Below are 21542 nucleotides of genomic sequence, written 5' to 3' on the forward strand. Positions count from 1 at the left end.
GATTTTTCTCTATAGTGGACTTAACTGGGGTTCAATGAGTTGAAGGTCCAAATTACAGTTTCAGTGCAGCTTCAAAGGGCTCTACACGATCCCAGATGAGGAATAAGGGTCTTATCTAGCGAAACGATTGGTCATTTTCTTAAAAAAATCTAAAAATGTATATAGTTTTACCCACAAATGCTTGTTTTGCACTAGCTCTGCGATGCGGAAGGCGGAAATACCGACCCAGTGTTTACAAAGTGAACATGCAAAGACTCAAGTCAAACGGCCTTTACAAAAAAAGGTAAAACAACGATGTCGGAAGATTTTGAAGTTGAAGGAGAAAATGAGACCCTACCCTGCTGCTGGGTCAGTACTTCCGCCTACGTCACATGTCAGAGTTAGTGCACAATTTGTGGGTAAAAAGTATATCAATTTTTATATTGTTTTAGAAAATGACTCATTGTTTCACTAGATAAGACCCTTATTCCTCAGCTGGGATCGTGTAGAGCCCTTTGAAGCTGCATTGAAACTGCAATTTGGACCTTCAAACCGTTGGTAACCAGTGTAGTCCACTATATGGAGAAAAATCCTGAATATTTTCCTCAAAAACCTTAATTTCATTTCAACTGAAGAAAGAAAGACATGAACATCTTGGATGACATGGGGGTGAGTAAATTATCAGGAAATTTTAATTCTGAAGTGAACTAATCCTTTAAAACGGTCCTATTTAAATTTTTCAGCTTTCTTTAGTGTTTAATGTTGCTGTTTGAGCATGAAGAAGATCTCCAAAGTTACAAAGCTCAAGTCCACTAGAAAAAGGAGCATTCTCTATATCAGTAAGCAGGGTTTCTGAACTCCCTGAAACGCCTCGATTGTAGTCTTGAGTTTTCGTAAGGAACGAGCACGTCGCAGTATATCCCTAATTTAAAAAATTCCCGCCCAAAGCATACACAAAAAAAAAAGTTGTCGTGTTAGTAGTGTGCTGAAAATCGTGGTTATGGTAAGTGGCTTGATATTAATTCCAAAACGCACTCGTGATCAATCGCAATACACTGGTCCAGCTGACCAGTCAGAGCATATTGTGCTTTTCGGAAGGAGGGTCTTCATAGGGTTTGTCAGACTCTCAGTCCAAATAGGATGCATATCCAATTGATATCCAATCAGATTTAGCAAGTGTGAATAGCAAAAAATGACTTGAAATACGTTTTGAGCTACATTCATATGTGGTTTGAAATCCTAATCGCATTTCTGGAAATCCATTTCAGTTTGACCACTCAGATCGGATTTTCACTTGGTTTATGTGACTTTCTCACTCCATGTAAAAAAAAGGGTTAGTGCTCCGACATATGGCGCAAATGCATTCACGTCAACCCAAGTTCGATTCCCGTCTCGAGGACCTTTGCTGATCCTGTCCCCCTGTCTCTGCCCAATGCTTTCCTGTCTGCTCTCTACTGTCCTCTCCAAATAAAGGCACAAAAAGCCCATAAATATCTTTTTTTTTTTTTTTTTTTTTTTTTTTTTAAGAGAGTTACTGACAGACTGAGAAGAGAGGTGCTGCAACAATATAAAATATGTAAAAATTAATGTTTTTTTTTTAACATTTAAAGGTTTAGTTCACCCAAAAATGAAAATTCTGTCATTTATTACTCACCCTCATGCCGTTCCACACCCGTAAGACCTTCGTTCATCTTCAGAACACAAATTAAGATGAATTCCGATGGCTCCGTGAGGCCTGCATAGGGAGCAATGACACTTCCTCTCTCAAGATCCATAAAGGTACTATTTAAATCAGTTCATGTGAGTACAGTGGTTCAATATTAATATTATAAAGTGACGAGAATATTTTTGGTGCGCCAAAAAACCCCCCAAAATAACGACTTATAAAGTGATGGCCGATTTCAAAACACTGCTTCAGGAAGCATCGGAGCATAAATGAATCAGTGTATCGAATCAGCTTTTCGGAGCGCCAAAGTCACGTGATTTCAGCCGTTGGCAGTTTGACACGCGATCTGAATCATGATTCGATACACTAATTCATTTATGCTCCAAATCTTCCTGAAGTCATTATTTTGTTTTTTTTGCACACCAAAAATATTCTCGTCGCTTTATAATATTAATATTGAACCACTGTACTCACATGAACCGATTTAAATATGTTTTTAGTACCTTTATGGATCTTGAGAGAGGAAGTGTCATTGCTCCCTATGGAGGCCTCACGGAGCCATCGGATTTCAACTAAAATATCTTAATTTGTGTTCCGAAGATTAACAAATGTCTTACGGGTGTGGAACGGCATGAGGGTGAGTAATAAATGACAGAATTTTCATTTTTGAATGAACTAACCCTTTAAGTTTAAACACCTAGTCTAGTAGACCCCAAAAGGCATAAAAGGGCCTCTTTAATTTGTGTTAACATTTTTTTTACTAGTTTTTTTTTTCATTAAATTTTAGGAATAACATCAGCTTAGAAAAAAAGACTAGTTTGTGCAGCAAACAGATGGTGTAAGTACGGTTCGTGCAGGTCTTCAGATGAATTATGCGACATTAAATGAAAGGAAACAGACGTTGCTCAAAACAGAGAATGTGAAGGCAGTGGCATTTGTGCAGGTGCTTTTAATAGTTGCGCATTTTGATTTTACAGTTCTGTGCTTTTTCAAAAGGAATCTGCACCTTTAAGTACAATATCACACCATAGAAGAATACAGATCTCATTTCCAATGAATTTGTTTTTATCTTAGTCCATGTGCCCTTTAAGGAAACATCTCTTTTAATACAAGAAAATCAAGAGGAACTTGTTTTACAGGTTGAGTGTCAGACATTAGGTGACATCCACACACACACACACAAACAAACTTTTTACTGCGTGTCATTGATCCTAGTGGACAAATTGCTCGACTTTATTCATGCATGTACAATTCATAACCACAAGTATTATATACCAATGAATCAAAGCATGTTTAGACAATGCCCTGAGCACAAAGTGCATATAAAACGTGTAAATCCTTTCAAAGCATGACACACATCTTTTAGCCATTCTCTCTTCTATCATGACACATATATAGATCATCTGTTGTGTTTCTCCAGAAGAGTTAAGGAGGAGCAGGGCACAGCACACCCATCCCTCTGTAAGCTCTATTATAGTCTTCTTTAACCACTATAATAATGATTCAAAAAGCATATTTGAATCCTGTTCATATAAAACACACACAACACCATGAACTCACACCCTACAGTGCACCATTGTAACTAATGAAATCACTGTATGGACACATGAACCTCAAACAATGAGGAGGAAAACAAAGGGATCATCATCACCACCTCTTTCACACAAAAAGTCATTTACATTTCTTATTTCTGAATATAAATATAAGGGTCATTAATGAACCCTCACCGAATCGGCTATGTATATAATTTATTTTAACGTTGGAGTACATGATAGCACGCGCATGCCCTCTCCGATTTTTTTTCTTTTCTTTTCTCAACCCGATTTTCCACCCCGAACGCGGAAGTCGGTGGACGTGACGCACGCTATCAGATGGGGACTGTGAAATAAAAACAAAAACATCGCTTTATACAGTCGGGGAAAGACGAGGTAAGTAAATATTTGAGCGAATCACGTAAACCTGCATTAGAGAGTAAACACTGCACCGCTGTCACTGTAACACCACACACGGTCGTCCTTTAACACGCCGAGAAATAATTTGTATCTTTATGGGTGATATGCATATCAAGTTAGAAAACATACTGAATATACCAATCTCATGACATTTCGTTCAGCACTGCGGAGGGCATTAGTAAAGACTTGGCTTATTGTATAAACAGCGTGTTATGACTGCAGCTCGAGTCCCTTCGTTGTTCCAGGGCTTGCAGAAACACTGCTGAACAATCCGTGTTGTCTCTGCCTTTTGACAGTGTTTATGTGCAGACCAAGAAAATGAAGAAGTATTTGTTTTAGCGAGCATGTTGCACTTCGTTCTGAAAATGAGGTAAGAAAAAAAACTGTGGTGGTCGTCAGCTGTCATCCTTATCGCGTCATCAGCGAAAGTGTTATATTGTACGACTGCCAGTGAACAAAAGAAAAAACTGAGATGTAGCCTCAGACAACAGAGAAAAGTATATTGCAATCGGTATGTTGAATAGCCTACATTGTCCGTATTAATGATTGAAGGACTCATTTGCGCTAATCGGTTCTTTTGAACAGCTCTTTTCAAATAATGAGTTCCAAAATGATTCCTTTTTTTAAATATCATCGCGCGACGCTTTACCTCAGAGTGGTAGGCATCTGTTGTTGTTTATTACTAATCGATTTTTTTCAATTTCTGTTGTGATTTCATGTGTTCCAGTTCAGTTCTGTGTGTTGCAAACATGATTCAGCTTTTAATTAAGTATATATACCTATAATTTCCATTTAGCCTACATTTAACGATAATGAAATTTAGCTTAAATCACTCAGGTGAAACAGTTTTACATGTTTCAGCTAAAAATGCTACATAAATGTTTCATTTGACTGAAAGTGAGTTGATTTGAGAACCACTCGGACCGATTTAGTCCGAATCATGACTAAAATGTCGGTCCGGTCTGAGAACCGATTCAATTGATTGATTATAAAGATTCGAATCCAAAGAACGATTCATTCTTGAATTGGATGCCGCTGCTAATAGCCTACCCAGTTTTCCCAGTGCGCTTGGATTGCAGTAGGTCTGTTGGGGTGTATCGGCTCAATGCAGTATGGATTACAAGTGCGTACTGTAAACATTTTATTTCGCTTTTTGCTGGCATTAGTATCTTACGTATTAGTAGGTTTGAAGGGTGGATCAGTGACTGTGGTGTTAGGCACATTCCCGCGCGCCTAGTCTTCACATTCATAAAATGCTTTGAACTGCCAGTTTTGTCGAGATATTGATGGACATGGCGGTAAGCGCATAATTTTCTCTATGTTTGCCTAGTGTATCAACTGTATTTTTATTTTTGTTGCTGCAGTGCAGACAGCAAAACTCTTATAGCAGAGTCCGGGGCTAGTTGTCACTCTATTTACTCCAGTGAATATTTCTCAGCATAGGTTTGTTTTTGAAAGTCAATTTCTGTATAGACATGTACTTACTGTACGTTACCTCAAAGTCTTGACTGTAACAAAGCTGCTCAGTGATACAGTTAATTGAACATGGGGTAAGTTGTCACACTATATCCTGACTTTTTAGCTAAATTAAAAAAATATATATATAATTTACAGTAATAATATGTGCAGCTATTACATTTGATTGACAGTTAAGGTCATAGTAATTAAATGCAGACATTTTTTAAATATAACAACTGTATTTGTCACATTAGCCTTGTCACAGCTTGCTGAACTGTCTGACTTTTTATACACCTTCTTATTAGTTTGCAACGTCACTGTTATCTTAACAACAGAATGTCACAATAGATAAAACAAAAGATGGCTTTGTACTCGAAGTTCACACTTTCTGATCCTGTTTGCTTGATTTTGAAGTTGCATGAGGTTTCAAGAACTTCATGTGGTGGGATGTGCTTTGGGAATTATGGAGTTGCCTCCCTTAAAATTTTGTAGAGATGGGAACCATTTCACCAATGTTGTTCATCAAGAAAGACCTTAGTGGGTGTGCACTGTATCAAGATTTGGCTGTGACTTCCATGTTGTGAAATGTTGTGTGTGTTTATGGTATTCCTGTGTCTCTGGTTGTAAATGAATATGGTAAGTGAGGATGTACATGCGTGGGGTAGAACTTGATTATTCTACTGTATATTCATTGTAAAATATTAAAGTGACCCTACAATAGATTTGCATGCATCAAAGGTCAAACAAAAAAACAGATTTTCTCATAATAGTAATTCGTTACATTTATATAGCGCTTTTCTGGGTACTCAAAGCGCTTTTACATATGGAAGGGGGAATCTCCTCAACCACCACCAATGTGCAGAATCCACCTGGATGAAGCGACGGCAGCCATATTGCGCCAGAACCAGCTTATTGGTGGAGAGGAGACAAAAGCCGTTTTTTAATATGCGTTCTTGTCTGTTCTTGTGGACTTGTGAAACGTCATCAATCACTGCCCAAGTACTGTTCCAATTCAAAGTTCACATCTAGCCAAGTACAGTTAAAATCCCCGGATGTGTTCTTGATCCGCCCCTTTTATCGAGGATGCATCGAAAGGTGACTTGTGCAGACTTGAGACAGCCAGGTATCCCAGAATGCATCTTGCACTAACCAGAAAGCGTCAATAGTAAAGGAGAAAACCTGCGTAATTTAAACATATTACTGTTATTATGTCATGATATGTAGTTTTAAGAGTTTTTCAGGTGAGAATGTACTGGTTTAAAGCTCAAATTTGAGGTTTATTGATAAAGATAGTGCCTTGCTGAAAATTTGTTTGGATGTTTTCGGAGTTGTGAGATCCAGGCGATCACCGGGTGCTCAGTGCTCATCTACCCAGCTGAGAACAGACTTACCTCGGCTAATCCTTCTGATGTTTGCTGCTGGTTCTGTAGTCTCTGTAGCGGATAAACATGACATAATTTGTCTTTTGTATATATAACAGTTGATATTTGGTCTCATGAATCTATATTTTGTTCCGTGGCAATTCGTTATATATTTAGGCTATTTTACTTCACCGTTGTAGCCTACTAAAGTGCTGATTTTGTACGCTTGACTGAATTGTTTGCTTTATTTCTTTATATTCTTTCCTTATACCTTTTATAATGGCTATTATTGGTCATTAAAACTGACATTTAACAAAAAGAGACAGGGTTGTGTTTTATGTTAAATTTCATTTTATTACAGTAACGATAATCAGAGTATGCACATTAATTTAATATTTTTGAAATGTAAACGAAAAGAGGCAGGGTTGTTTAATATTTCATTTTGTTATAAATACTATATGCAGACATTCAAGATAATCAATAAACGCGTTGCCTAAACCACATTTGTGAGGCTATTAAAGGGTTATTTCACCCAAAAATGAAATTCCGTCATTTATTACTTACCCTCATGCCGTTCCACACCCCTAAGACCTTCGTTAATCTTCAGAACACAAATTAAGATATTTTAGTTGAAATCCGATGGCTCCATGAGGCCTCCATAGGGAGCAATGGACACTTCCTCTCTCAAGATCCATAAAGGTACTAAAAACATATTTAAATTGGTTCATGTGAGTACAATGGTTCAATATTAATATTATAAAGCGATGAGAATATTTTTTTTTTTAGCGCCAAAAAACAAAACAACTACTTATTTAGTGATGGCCGATTTCAAAACACTGCTTCAGGAAGATTCGGAGCATAAATGAATCAGTGTATCAAATCATGATTCAGATCGTGTGTCAAACTGCCAACGGCTGAAATCACGTGACTTTGGCGCTCCGAACAGCAGATCTGACACACTGATTTATCTCCGATGCTTCCTGAAGCAGTGTTTTGAAATTGGCCATCACTAAATAAGTCATTATTTAGTTTTTTTTTGTTTTTTAGTTTTTAGTCGTTATTTAGTTTTTTCCTGCTCTGTTCGAAAGACATCCTGGGATTTTTAATGACCACAGAGAGTCAGGACCCCAGTTTAACGTCTCATCTGAAGGACGGTGCTTTTTGACAGTATAGTGTCCCCATTACTATACTTGTCAAACCTGCACACCTCATGGACTTTCAGTTGGTTTTCATTAGTCACATGTGCTCCTTTGTTCTAGTTTCCCGCCACTAATCAGTCACCGTGGACACTAACTCACCATCACAGCTGTGTATCCTTAGTTAATCTACTCTTGTGTATATCAGTTCCTGTTTGTGTTCATTCCATTGTCCGGTCTCGTTTCATACAGACCACATAGGGACCCATACAGACCACAGGGTGAACCCCCTGTTGGCCTCACTAACACCTCTTCCAGCAGCAACCTAGTTTTTCCCTGGAGGTCTCCCATCCAGGTACTAACCAGGCTCAGCCCTGCTTAACTTCAGTGGGCAACCAGTCTTGGGCTACAGGGTGTTATGGCTGCTGGGTGATATAATATGCATTGCACATAACCTTATTTCTCAAAGAGTCTGAAAACAGTTTGTTCGAAGATTCAGTCTCTCTAAGCCCCTCCTTTTCGTCAGCCTACTCTGCTCTGATTGGTCAGATGGCCCAGTCTGTCGTGATTGGTCTACCTCGTACAGTGTGTGTCAGAAACAAGCGGCAACCTCCCCCTTTCTCTCGTGAAGCCAATACGGAAGTAACTTAAACTGCGATTCGTCGACTGGCCGCTAGGGACAGGCTCCAAAAGAGAGCAGAATCTCATAGAGTCCCATGTTAAATTGGCCAAGTTTATAGCAGAAAAAAACATGTTTACAAGTTGGTTCAAATTGTGGTTTTGGTCTTTACTGCTATTTTTGCCCTTCATGACAACTCTGAGGGGGGTGAATTTTTTTATAACTTATCCGTTTAAATTATATTAAGCCTTAAAGTTCTGCATAATTAAGGGCGTGGTCACTTGAGTGACAGGTAGATTGCGCTGCTGTCTGTGAGCCGTCATGTTACCTCAGCTGCCGCTGAATTTGGCATCTCTGCCGTATTTGTGCTTTTTTTCTCGATTATTTTATACAATTATAAAATATGGCTTGCTGCATAATATTCGAGACTGATGTGTGTCTGTGTAGAGGTGCATGTATGCGGAAGAAACAGAACACACGTTTTTGGATCGTGGCATTGGCTGAAAGTTTTGGTTGTGAGATTTACTACAATGACAATGGCGAGAGGATATCAAAATCCGACAGCACTGCTTGGATATTATAACTAAAACTGCTGCACTATTTTGAAAAAATATATACTTTGGACACAGGCTCATTTGTTTGTTAGATACGATCGTATACAGTTTTACAACATAAAGGCTGTTCAGATTGCATCCTTTCTTGAAGAACGATGACAGAGAGCAGATCATTCAGAAGAAATGTGACATGTTTTTTTTGTTTTGCAATGGACACTCATATTTTACCCAAGTGCCACGGATTGGATTCATCTCGCGATCTCTATTTCATTATAAAGGTATGAAGTCCCATTTGATTTTCCATGTTGTTATTTGCACAACCAACACTACTGGTGTTGGAGGATCTATATCTTAAAAAACACCGTAGATTGACAGTAAACCTTTAGAACGTTCTGATAATAAAACTTATCTTCATTAATATTTTAGATCGTATCTAAGATAGATAGATAGCTCCTTTGCTGCTAACATGGTCACGTCGAGCTAGGCGGGCGTGGTTTCAGCAACCAGTCACATCAGCTCAAACCACCTCCCTGCCTCTTTGCCCATTTTCAGTTATCCGGGAGTGACGTGCAGTAGGGTTGTCATGATACCATAAAAATGTCTTACGATACTATACCAGCTGAAGTATCGCGATACCATGCAGTATACAAAATGAACCAAACTTCCATAAATACATGAAAACAGGCCAGATTTTTCTCTGAATACTTCATTAATGAGAATGAATAACAGGCTTTTATTACTAATCAAATGAATCATTGTAAACAAAATTCATCTTAGCACTGCACAGAAGCTGTATGAACTGACTTTACGATGTAGCATTTATGCATTTACACTTCAATTACAATTGCATAAATAATGTTATGATATTAATGTTTCAAATATAAAAATCGAAATATAGAAATAAAAATGTTGGCGGAAAAAAAAAAATGATAGAATAGACCTACTTTTAGATGGTAAAAAAATGATAGAATAGGCCTACTTTTAGATGGGAGACTAAAGTCGCCAGTAGGTGGCAGCAAGTGTTAATGATTAAGTCAATGACTCATTTAACCGATTCGTTCAAAACGGCTGATTCATTCAGGAACGAAGCAAATGACTGTCTTAATGAATGGATTAGTGAGTCAGTGACTCGCCCAATTTGTTCAAAAACAGACTCATTTAGAAACTAAACAAAAACAGCGCTCTTGCTCGTGTCACGAACTTTCAGGAGCATTTTTGCCAGCCTATCTTGAAATATCTAACCCTGACTGGAGAGCAGTATGTATATTAAAACATATAATACATTTATAATTATAAAATCACGATTGATATGATTGATAAGAACCGAGTGCAAACCCGCTATAGTTTATTGATGAAGGAATTGCATTTGTCTGAATCGTGTTCGCAAAGATGTTTCTAGAAACAAACTATTTAATCTTTTCCAGAAGTGGTCAAATAAGCAACGGAAAAACTGTGAGAATTCATTCTTATATAAAGATTTTATGACGTTAATTAAGTGAATTTCAGACCCTCCAGATAAAATGCAGTGCGAACAACAACGTGCAAGTGCAACTTTATCTCATTGCAAAATTAACTGAAGCATCAGGAAACAATAAGGCGCTAATTCTACAGAGCATTTACTACACATCGGCAGTCTCTTGTAATGTTTTTGCAGGCACGCATGTTCAATTGAAGTGTACCTGCCGCACATACAACATTCCTTACGGTACTGACGATACTACCGTTTAAAAAATACAATGGCATCGCCAGTATTTTGAAGCTTTAGTATCGCGATACTACCGTAGTACCGGTACACCGTGCAACCCTAACGTGCAGTGACGCGCAGCTAAGATGGCCGCGGCCTCATTTACGCGTCAAAACTGCTGTTCAGAACTCTATGGGTGACGTCACGGACGCTACGTCCATATTTTTTACAGTCTATGGTCAGAAACTAAACTCCCATTACCATATCTGAATTTCAGCTGTGGAGGCTTCGTTAACTCTTGTATATACAGTGATATGAACAGGAATGATGGTGTTGTATTTTCCGTATCAATTCCAGAGTGAGATGTCATCCTTTTGTATAGTGCATGCAAAGTGAATTTGCAGCGCTGAAAACAGAATCTTCTCGACAAGTCGACAACACATACCAAACTCCTCCAGGTCTCGGCTACAACTAGTGTTTGAGGGCGGGGCAAAGCAGACATTGTTCACAGGCAGCCAATGAAGACCATAGGCTTTCATTATGCAAATTTGTTACATTGTTATATAGGTATGTAACAGGAAGTGATACTGGAATTGCTGACGACTCGTTTCGGCAGTTCAGTATCGACTTTCTTTTAGGAAACAATTACTTACATTCACAAATAGCTATATTATACACTGCATGAAATATTCGAAAAATCATAATAGTGGGCTTTCAAGTGGTAGAAAGGAAATGTATATAATAGTACATGAACAGATATTAACTTATAGACTTCCAAGTTGGTGTTTTATTGTCTGTGTTTTTTTAAATAAAACAAAACACTTTGGCCTATATTTTAAATGAAAGCTTGGTCTATGAAATGGCATGATTTGGCATATTTTCAGTATGAAGTAATTTGTATGCCAAGAAGGGGGAAGATGACTAAATCCCCCTGACTAAATTTTACAGAATGCATAAATGTTTTTTGATATCATTCTTAACAAAAATGTATTAATGTGCAATTAATGCAAAATCCTAAATCAACTATTGTGTTTTAAAATTGTGTTTTGAAAATATAAAGTGCTGACTATATGAAATCATCTGAAAGGTAAATTTATTCAGTGACTTATCTACAGGCATATGAACATTGGCATATTTAAGTACTCCAAAAATCTAAAAACATTAATGTGTCAAATACCTAATTAAGGAATAAAAACCTTTGATATTCAATATAGTACAATGTCATAGATCACTATTTTCCAGAGGTACAAAATTAGATCAATTAACCTCAGAACTTAATCTAAATCTCACAGATGTTGAGATGAAATTACAAAATTAAGATAAGCATAGTTCATCAAATGACTTTGTGCCATTTTACACCGATTTAGTGGATATTCAATGGGCCGCGGCGCACACACACAGTCATCAAACAGACAAGGTTTTGGAACATGTTATTTATTATTTGGAAAATCGCTTTAGCTAAAAAAAAAAAAATTAAAGGCACAATATGTACGTTTTTTTTGTGATAAAATATCCTAAAAACACTTGAACAATGTTTGACTTGTGTACTTACAATATCCCAAAGATAATTCTTAAAGTTTTTAAGAATGTTTAAATCCAGAGAAATAAGCAATTTTAACCAGGACACGGACCTTGTCCGTGCGTCGCCTATCAATGACATCATACCCGCGTTACCCTCGGTTTCTGGTTTTGTTTTGTAGAAACCATGGAAACACCAAAGACGCTTTAATATATTATGTGTTTTATTAGACAGGATACATTCATCGACAGAAAACTAATCATGTTATATATCTCAACACAGTGAGTCTTATTGTTTAAAGGTGCCCAAGAATGCTTTTTCACAAGATGTAATATAAGTCTAAGGTGTCTCCTGAATGTGTCTGTGAAGTTTCAGCTCAAAATACCCCATAGATTTTTTTAAATTAATTTTTTAACTGCCTATTTTGGGGCATCATTAACTATGCACTGATTTTTTCAGCGCGCCGCCCCTTTAATTCGCGTGCTCCCTGCCACACGAGCTCTCGATTATATTACAGCACATTTACAAAGTTCATACAGCTAATATAACCCTCAAATGGATCTTTACAAGATGTTCGTCATGCATGCTGTATGCATGCTTCAAATTATTTGAGTAAAGTATTTATTTTGATGTTTACATTTGATTCTCTATGAGTTTGAGGCTGTGCTCCGTGGCTAACGGCTAATGCTACACTGTTGGAGAGATTTATAAAGAATGAAGTTGTGTTTATGAATTATACAGACTGCAAGTGTTTAAAAATGAAAATAGCGACGACTCTTGTCTCCGTGAATTCAGTACGAAACGATGGTAACTTTAACCACATTTAACAGTACATTAGCAACATGCTAACGAAACATTTAGAAAGACAATTTACAAATATCACTAAAAATATCATGCTATCATGGATCATGTCAGTTATTATTGCTCCATCTGCCATTTTCGCTGTTGTTCTTGCTTACCTAGTCTGTTGATTCACCTGTGCAGATCCAGACGTTACTGGCTGCCCTTGTCTAATGCCTTTCATAATGTTGGGAACATGGGCTGGCATATGCAAATATTGGGGCGTACACCCCGACTGTTACGTAACAGTCGGTGTTATGTTGAGATCCGCGTGTTTTCCGGAAGTCTTTTAAACAAATGAGATTTACATAAGAAAGAGAAAGCAATGGAGTTTGAAACTCAATGTATGTCTTTTCCATGTACTGAACTCTTGTTATTCAACTATGCCGAGGTAAATTCAAATTTTGAATCTAGGGCACCTTTAAATCTCATTTTTTACCATGACTAATATCAATCTAGCTTACTGCAGTGTGCAACAAGTGTCTCATAGCAGCCGCCAAGCGAACGCAGAGTAGCACTATAACAACTTTCAACACACAAATGTATCTAATATGATAAAACAGCGCTGCTTTAGCCCACATACGGTTGACCGGAAGAAGTGGAAGCGGTGACTGTGGCATAATAAAAGTTCAGATGCTCTCAAAACATGTGTTGCACTTGTCTCTCATTAGCAATCTTTCTCGTTTCTGCTCGCACAGCACTCGGCCCTGCTCTGCTTCTTGCTACAGTAACATTAATAATCTCATCCATGAACATGATTTCTGCCCGAGTCCCATCCCGATTCTTTTCCACCAGCTGTGAGGTGAAGACAACACCTCCCATGATTCCACAAAATCAAGGCGTCATCAAGCTACGCCTTTGTTTTGAATAAGCGACCACTAGTAGTGAAAATGTACATATTGTGCCTTTAAGTCTCAAACAATATCTGGCTATATTCCATAAATGTCTGCAGAGGAAGCATGTATCAAAAACAATTTCATATAAACTGCATCCTGTTTCTGGATCTTGCATCCTAAGTCAGGGTTTCTCATTTGCACCCGCATACCAAAAAGGCAAGCTCCGCCTCTGGGCCTTCATTGCATGAAGTGCTTATGATTAGCATAAAGATATATGTAGCTGCGGGACAGACCTGCCATGAAAAGCTGTATATCTGCGTATCAAATGGAGCAATTCCTCCTTTGGAAGAAAAAGGTGTTGAATTTTATGCTAACATGTATTGCAGTGCTCTATGCAATTTAAGCAGATATAGCCATATGTGTACTAACACAATTGCTACAGCATAGGTCATTAACACTGTGGGATTAAAATAAAGTTGCTGATTAAGTTTTGGTCCACTTACGGTGTTATATCTCGGAATTGGCTGTGTTTCTGACAGAAAAATAGAAACTGCTGTAGCTAGCTACAGTAGAAAGTAATTAGATTCTTTTGAATTGGTTCGACCCCAGAAAGCCATTTAATTACAAAAACACAATTGTTTAAATTACAACTACATTGGAAAACTCTAATAGAGTGAATGCCAGAAAAACAGGCCACCTTTTGACAGTCTGTGTGTGTGTGTGTGTGTGTGTGTGTGTGTGTGTGTGTGTGTGTGTGTGTGCATGCTTTTAAGACTGTCTATTCACATCCACCTTTGTGCTCTAATGTGCTTTATGCACTTGACCAAGCTTTTGCATATCAACTCCAGCATTAGCCAAGACACTTAATGGTTTATTCTAAGACTGTAGGAAAATCTATTATAAGATCTAATCTAATACTAATCTAATCTAATACTAATAGCTACAAATAGAGCTTTTTTTTTTTTTTTTTTTTTTTTTTTTTTTTTTTGCCAAAATCCTGGCAATGAACCACAACACCTAGTAAACTAATAAATCATGAACATGCTAAAATTAAACAAAAAATAATATAGGCTAAACTTGAGGCAGTGTTGAGGCATTTTTAGGGTGGTCATGACCTTCTAATAGATGTGCTGTGGGGTTTTAATACAGCATCATAAACTTGTGATCTCAATAATAGAGCCAAGACAAGCTACTAATCAATAGTGTGCTATTTAGAGATGGGAGAACATTTACCTTGTTTGACTAATCTGGACACATGCTGCCAGGCTTTGCTGTTGACTTTTGTGCATTGGGCTGCTTCACTGTCTGATCTGATGATACTTCTCCCTCAGCTTCATGAATGGCTGTGTTTGGAATAGCATACTAACATACTACCTCTACATTTTCTGCAGTATATAATAAATATGCAAATTTTCTGTAAGCATGAACGTATGTTTTGTACTGCATCCCACAATACAATGCACTTGACAGTTCTCTCAATTTGACTCATTTTTGATCAAACTCTCTGAAGCTTGTACAAAAACAAATCAAGTAAAATGCAAAATATCTGTATTGGGGTTGATAGGTTTTTTTAATGCATTTGAAGTTCTCACCAAGAATGCATTTATTTGATCAAAAATACAATAAAAATGTTGAAATTGTAAAACATTGCATTTAAAAAATTGTAAAATGTAAATTATTTCTGTGATGCAAAGCTGAATTTTCAGCATCATTACTCCAGTCTTCAGTGTCACATGATCCTTCAGAAATCATTCTAATATGCTGATTTGCTACTCAAGAAATCTTTCTTATCATTATCAATGTTGGTGTAATATTTAATCCAAGGATGAAGAAGATAAACAAAGTAATTCCATTAGAATTATTTATTAATCAAAGAGACTCAGGTAATCCAGCAACAAACAAGTAATAAACACAAACAAGATAGCATGTAAAACACAACAATACCAGACAATAAATAAAAGGAAATGAGGAACATAAATACACATGGTGACAACTAATTATTTAATCAAATGATGAATAACCATAGTAATTAATGACAAATGGGAACAAAGGAACACAGGCAGCAAAAATGAGTGAATTAAAAGTCCTTGAAAATGAAACTAAGACAAACTAAACTGACATTATTGCATTACATTATTGTGACAGTTGGAAACAGCTGCTTTTTGTTCAGGATCCTTTGAACAGAAAGTAAAAAAAAAAAACAGCAATATTTGAAATAGAAATCTTTTGCAACATTATAACTGTAAATGTTTTGCTGTCGCTTTTGATCAATTTAATGCATCCTTGATTGATAAAAGTAATAATTTCCTAGTAATGTATTTGTGACCAATTAATGCATTTTCTTGACAAAGGCTTTTTGCCGAAACGTTGGATAATAAAGTATTTGCAAGTGTCAGATCTCATTCATATAAATGTATTTCTGACCGCCACTCACATGCAACGTCGTGAGGTCATATGGCAACAGTACTGTTGCTTAGTATTGCATGTTGCCTTTATTTCTGTTGTATTTAAAAAAGAATAGTAGGGAGTACAGTGTATATATGTGTGCAGTAGACAGTTAGTAGCAAGCGAGTATTTTATTTAAACAGAGCCGTGTATTGTGATAGGAAGTTAAAGAAGTAGAGGTGGGTTTAACTGGGAACCACCATGTTTTGATTTTTTTAGGAATCCCTTTGTACTTTTTATTCATTTTATTAATTTATTCATTATTCACTACATCAAAAATTGCAAAATCCTAGCAACAAAAGCATGTTAGCCATATTCTTTAACGAGGCAGAAGGGATTAATCAGAGATGCCTCATTCAAAACAACGGCATGCTGCTGTGCTTGATAAAACATGAAAAAATACAGTCAGATGGTGTTTCTCTAACATTTTTTTTTTGCCGGAGCATAGTTAAATATTAACAAACTCTCTTTCCGACAAGGACAAAAGTAAAGGAAGGATATTACAGAATAGAGAAGAGCAAGTGTCATTACTCAGACATCACTGCAGAATTTACAGCGACTGGAATCAAGACTGCACTTATGAGTAGTAAAAGCAAATACTAATCATTTCCAAACAACCACGGCTAGGTGACATTGAACTATTGCAAGATGATTTTTTTTTCTTCTGAATAAAATGCATTGATAAATAGTGCATAATAAAACAAGAAATGTGTATTAGGAAGGTAAATTATGATTTCATGTGGACTTAAAGACCCCATGAAAACAATGTATTTACTTTTGAAAAAGGAAATTTGGGTGGGATATATTGAAGGGGCTTGTATATTTAGTTTTTTCTTTAAATGGGTTTGAGTTACAATCGTCAAATACATTCTCATTCTGTCTTGAGATTCAGAAAACTGTATTTTTACTGTTTTTCAGGAAATGTACCACCATTTAAAGTTTGGAAGAATGTTTTTCTTTTTGAAATATGTCTGTATTTTCTTCCCTAAGGAATTATAAAACAGTTAATTCCTGTCCTTGATTCTGATTGGTCAATAGCTGTGTTTTATTCATGATACCTATGTTCATAATAAAAAATCTGTTTAAATGTCCGATGTATTATCTTGTCCTTTTAACAGTTAAGGGGTTTTCCCGTGACTGACAGTGCTAGTCAAAGCATTTGTCAGTTGCGTCTTTCTGATAGGTTTGTCCAAAAATCCTAAATGTGGCGTAAGGAAGGCCTTTGGTGAAAGTTCACTTCATGAAAGTTGCATTGATACATATTTTTGGCTTTAATATTTGTATTGTGTGGTAACCGGTTTATAAAAGCAATAAGGTACTCGAGGCTAGTGCTGTATCGTGAATAAGTCACGGCTGAAGGGGTTACTCCGCTTCGCGTCATGCCTAACAACGCCCTTCGGCCGTGACTTATTCACGATACAGCACAGCCTCTCGTACCTTATTGCTTACATAAAATATTAACTAATACCAAAAAATATAGTATAGTAATATAGTAAATAGTGGTTGTTAAAAATTTACCATCACAGGTCAAAACTGAATTGAAAAATTATATAAAAATAGAAAACAGTTATTTTATAAAACATTAATAATATTAAAATTTTGACTCTAATTTGTGATAAATTAAATGTTGCATAGATATGGACAAAAGCCACAAAACGTTTGACAGATTTGTTGAAAATGTCACCTTGAAAGGTTTCTACGACAAACAATTGAAGGAGACGACTTTTGAACCAAACTAAAGTCATATCAGGTTTTGTACATATTAAAGCTGATAGACATAACAAAAATGACACAAAATGGCATAGTGGCTAATTCAGATAACTTTAGAGGCTACAGATTTGAGAGCATTGAGAAACATGAAGCAGACAAACATTGCCGAAGTACTTATTGCCTGTAAGACATTGTGTGCGAGAGAGATTTTGGAGCCAGACTGCTTTGTTTAAGTTTAGACTTATTGAATAAATAAATTATCACCTTGTTATTAGGACCTTCATACTGCATTATAAATGTTCTTAAATGCTCTTTCACTTCCACAACACTGCTATCCACCTTTCCATTTTTAATGAAAGAGCAAGTGTGGCCATTAGTAACTTGAATGTGTCTGGCTTCTGGTGTCAGTTGCTTCTGATTATTTTAGCTGATGTTGATGTTGCAAACTAATATTTATTATCACATTATTTTAATTTATTAACATAATCATAAACACACTGGTTTGTAGCGCAAATAGTTCTACTGTTTACTGCACTTTGCTATACTTCTTGTTATTTACCTACACTCAAAAAAATGAACTTTCACTGTTGTTAGTTTCACTCAAACCACCCTTGTTCACATTACTTAAAAAACTCATGTAACTACATGAACGTAATTTAACTGCGTTGTTTCTACTAAAATTGAGTATTGTCAGCTTTACTTAGTAAGTGTTTGTTCAGTCAACTTAACATTGCTGTGTGAAACGCACACATTATTGTTGACATAACTAACTGTGCAGTGGATCCGTAGTTCCCAGCATGCTTTTGCAAGGGACTGCATTAGGAGAGTAAATTTAGGCATTAAAGTGTTATTTTATGTGTTTTTCAGTAAAGGGAAAGATGTTGTTAGTTTATGTTAGTGTTTAACGTTCAGTTATGTTGGACATTTAGAGTAGTTTCTGTAATGTTTTTGAATTTTGTGGTTACCATCATGCAGAAGAGTGTCGCCTGTGTTTAGGCTGTGCGCACTCATATACGCATGTTTATAGGATGAAATTCCTGCTCTCAATTCATTTGAGTTTGTTCAATTAGTTATTTTTTGAGTGCATTTTGGGGTGAGGGGCTGCATTCTGATATGTTGCATCCTTTTTATTTAAATGATTATTCAAAAAAAAAGAAAGAAAGAAATGGGTTCACCTTACGTAATCAACATAACATTATTAAGTAAACTGCACATATAAACATTATGTAACAGTGACATTCAAATGATTTGTATTTACTCAAAGAAATTTTGTCAGCTTTACTTGAATTTCTTTTGTTCATTTAACTAAACAGTTTTTTGTACAAATTACTCAATATTGTTGCGTGGAACCACTTGACACTTATTTTTTAAGTAAATCCAACAATTCATTTTTTTGAGTGTATAGCAACTAATGAATCAAATGTCTGACACATTCACAGAAAATAGCTTACTTTGCATTGCAAAACAAGGTGGATAGTAACATAGACATAGATTTTGAAAACCTTATAATGTAAAGTGAAGAATAAATATTTGTTTTTGCAATATTTCTAGGTCACAAATAGGGCACATATAAAAATGTTTGTGACATGTTGTGATTTTTACAAGCACAAGAAAGAGTGTAACATACCAAATAAGAATTCTAAAGTTCATGTATATTGTTAAATAATAACATTGAACTCAAAAAAGTATTATCTACTGTAATAGCTACAGTACTCTGTATACAAGCACACTATGTGTAAAAAAGGGTACATATTAGAACCGTCTCTGTTTTGGACATTTATATGAGTTGAATTAGACTTTCCATTATGGTTCATTTGCTTTTTTTGCTCTTCAGTTCTGAATTAGAGCATTTGGCAACAGAAAATGTGTTTTAATAGAGATGAAGTGTACAGCTCTTTGGGCCACTCAAAGAAAAAAACAATTATAAACCACTTATGAAATGGTGAATTGCAGTGCTGATCAGTCATCATCACTTATGTGCTTATAATGGTCGCCCAGGCCTGATTAGTATGTACACCACCAAGCAGTATGTGTGTAAGGTTATGGATTTCACAGTTTGGAGCAGTTTTATTTGTCATATTTCATATATATAGAAAGAGAGACCTAATGCTCTATACTTGGATTCTGGTTGGATTCAGATTGTCTTTCCTTGTATCCTTAGGTATTTTACAAGCAAATCCGGCCAGCTTCTCCTCAGTGTTTCCATTTTGTGGTTGACATTTTGAGAAGATGCTGTTTTCTGTGCTGCGAAAACAGCAATTTGAATGCACTTCCAAAGGATGAGGGCTCAAATTGATATGGTTTATATCATTTTATATACAAGTGCTTAGGAAGTTTCTGAGCTGAAATTCAGATATGGTAATGGGCACTTTGTTTCTGACAGGCGCTGTAAGCAGTAGACCAATAACTACAGACTTGACCATCTGACCAATCAGAGCAGGCTCTCAGAAAGGAGGGGTTTAGAGAGACCGAATCCTTGAGCGAGACCTTTAAAAAAATGAAGAACCTTTAAAATTGCATAATACAGGCACTCTAAGGCCATGTGTCCACCAAAGCTTCTTTTTTTTTTAAAGAGGCTAGTGTATTTTTCCATTTTTTTCAATGGGAGCACCACGTATTTAAAACGCCTGGAGTGTAATTAGGCACTGAGCGTCTATTTCACACTGAGTGCTCTGCATTTTTCAACTTGATTGCCACGAGTTGAAGAATGATCAACTTTGGGTAAAACGCAGCGGTCATCACTGTCACTTTGTACCCAGCCGTCCAATCACAGTGGAGCAGGGATGAGACAAATACAACACCCACCAACCGCCACATTCTGCTTGTATAATGTCAACAGATGACAACAACAATCATAATATCATTTAAAACAAGAGCCAGAGCAAATACTTTATATTGTATCAACATTTTTATTTAGAAACAGTACAGAAACAAAATATCTGTAAAATTTGATACTAGTAACACTTCCGCGGATTGTCAGTAAACGGCCAGTGTTATGACTGGTTAATGTCATTGCGTATATATATGCCCCCTCACTACTGAGTTTGTTTTTTGAAAAATTATCCATATAAAACCACCACTTACAGACAAAGCATTATGTTATTGTTTAATTACGGTTTGCGTCAGTCCAATAGAGTTGGCTGGGTCATGTTTCTTTGCAAACTTTACATTACACTGTGCCTCATTTATAAAACCATTTGCAGTCAGATGCTCTGAACAAACATATAATGTTCAGAGACGATTTGGGATGCAAACAAACATGAATGTTCAAAGTGAACATTCCTTTTCTTTTGCATTTCTCAGCTGAATCAAGTGGAGTATGTCAGAAATTGAATGGGCGTCTATATACTATATACAGTGTAGAATGTGTAAGTTATTATAATGGGTTCTATTTGATTTTGATGCAACAGTCGGCAGTGGGCAGGGCCTATGGTGCGATGATGTAAAACGATTCATCAATGTCTTGCTCTAGAGACAGTCATATGCAAATGTTTTTGCTGTGTGATGTCACAGATCCCACAATATCCAAACAAGCTGTTTTTGTTGCATTTAAATGATAACGTTATTAATAACATTCCCTTGAAGACCTCTGTCAAATACCTAGGAATTCTTGTAACAAAGTATATTATAGAAAGACAACTTAAATTTCTCCTCTAGATTAAGATAGACAAAAGCATTATTAAACTGTTGGTTACAACATGATCTCTCTGTTTATGGTCATGTCCTATTATCTAAAGCAGAAGGCTTATTTCGATTTGTCTATCCCTCCCTATCTTTGTATGT

General features: G+C 36.3%; 1 protein-coding gene across 2 annotated transcripts in view; it reads left to right on the plus strand.

Annotated features, from left to right (window-relative positions):
- The first annotated feature begins 3420 nt into the window (after nt 1-3420).
- The window catches only part of marchf8 (membrane-associated ring finger (C3HC4) 8), a 127986-nt gene continuing 109864 nt past the window's right edge, over nt 3421-21542 (plus strand). The window contains exon 1 of one of the 2 annotated variants that reach the window (XM_048204282.1): nt 3421-3573. The gene's annotated coding sequence lies outside the window, so the exon portion shown is untranslated. The remainder of the gene's footprint in view (nt 3574-21542) is intronic. The other variant, XM_048204281.1, reaches the window with a different exon arrangement.

This window comes from Megalobrama amblycephala, linkage group LG10 (genome assembly GCF_018812025.1).
Source record: "Megalobrama amblycephala isolate DHTTF-2021 linkage group LG10, ASM1881202v1, whole genome shotgun sequence".
Taxonomy (NCBI): domain Eukaryota; kingdom Metazoa; phylum Chordata; class Actinopteri; order Cypriniformes; family Xenocyprididae; genus Megalobrama; species Megalobrama amblycephala.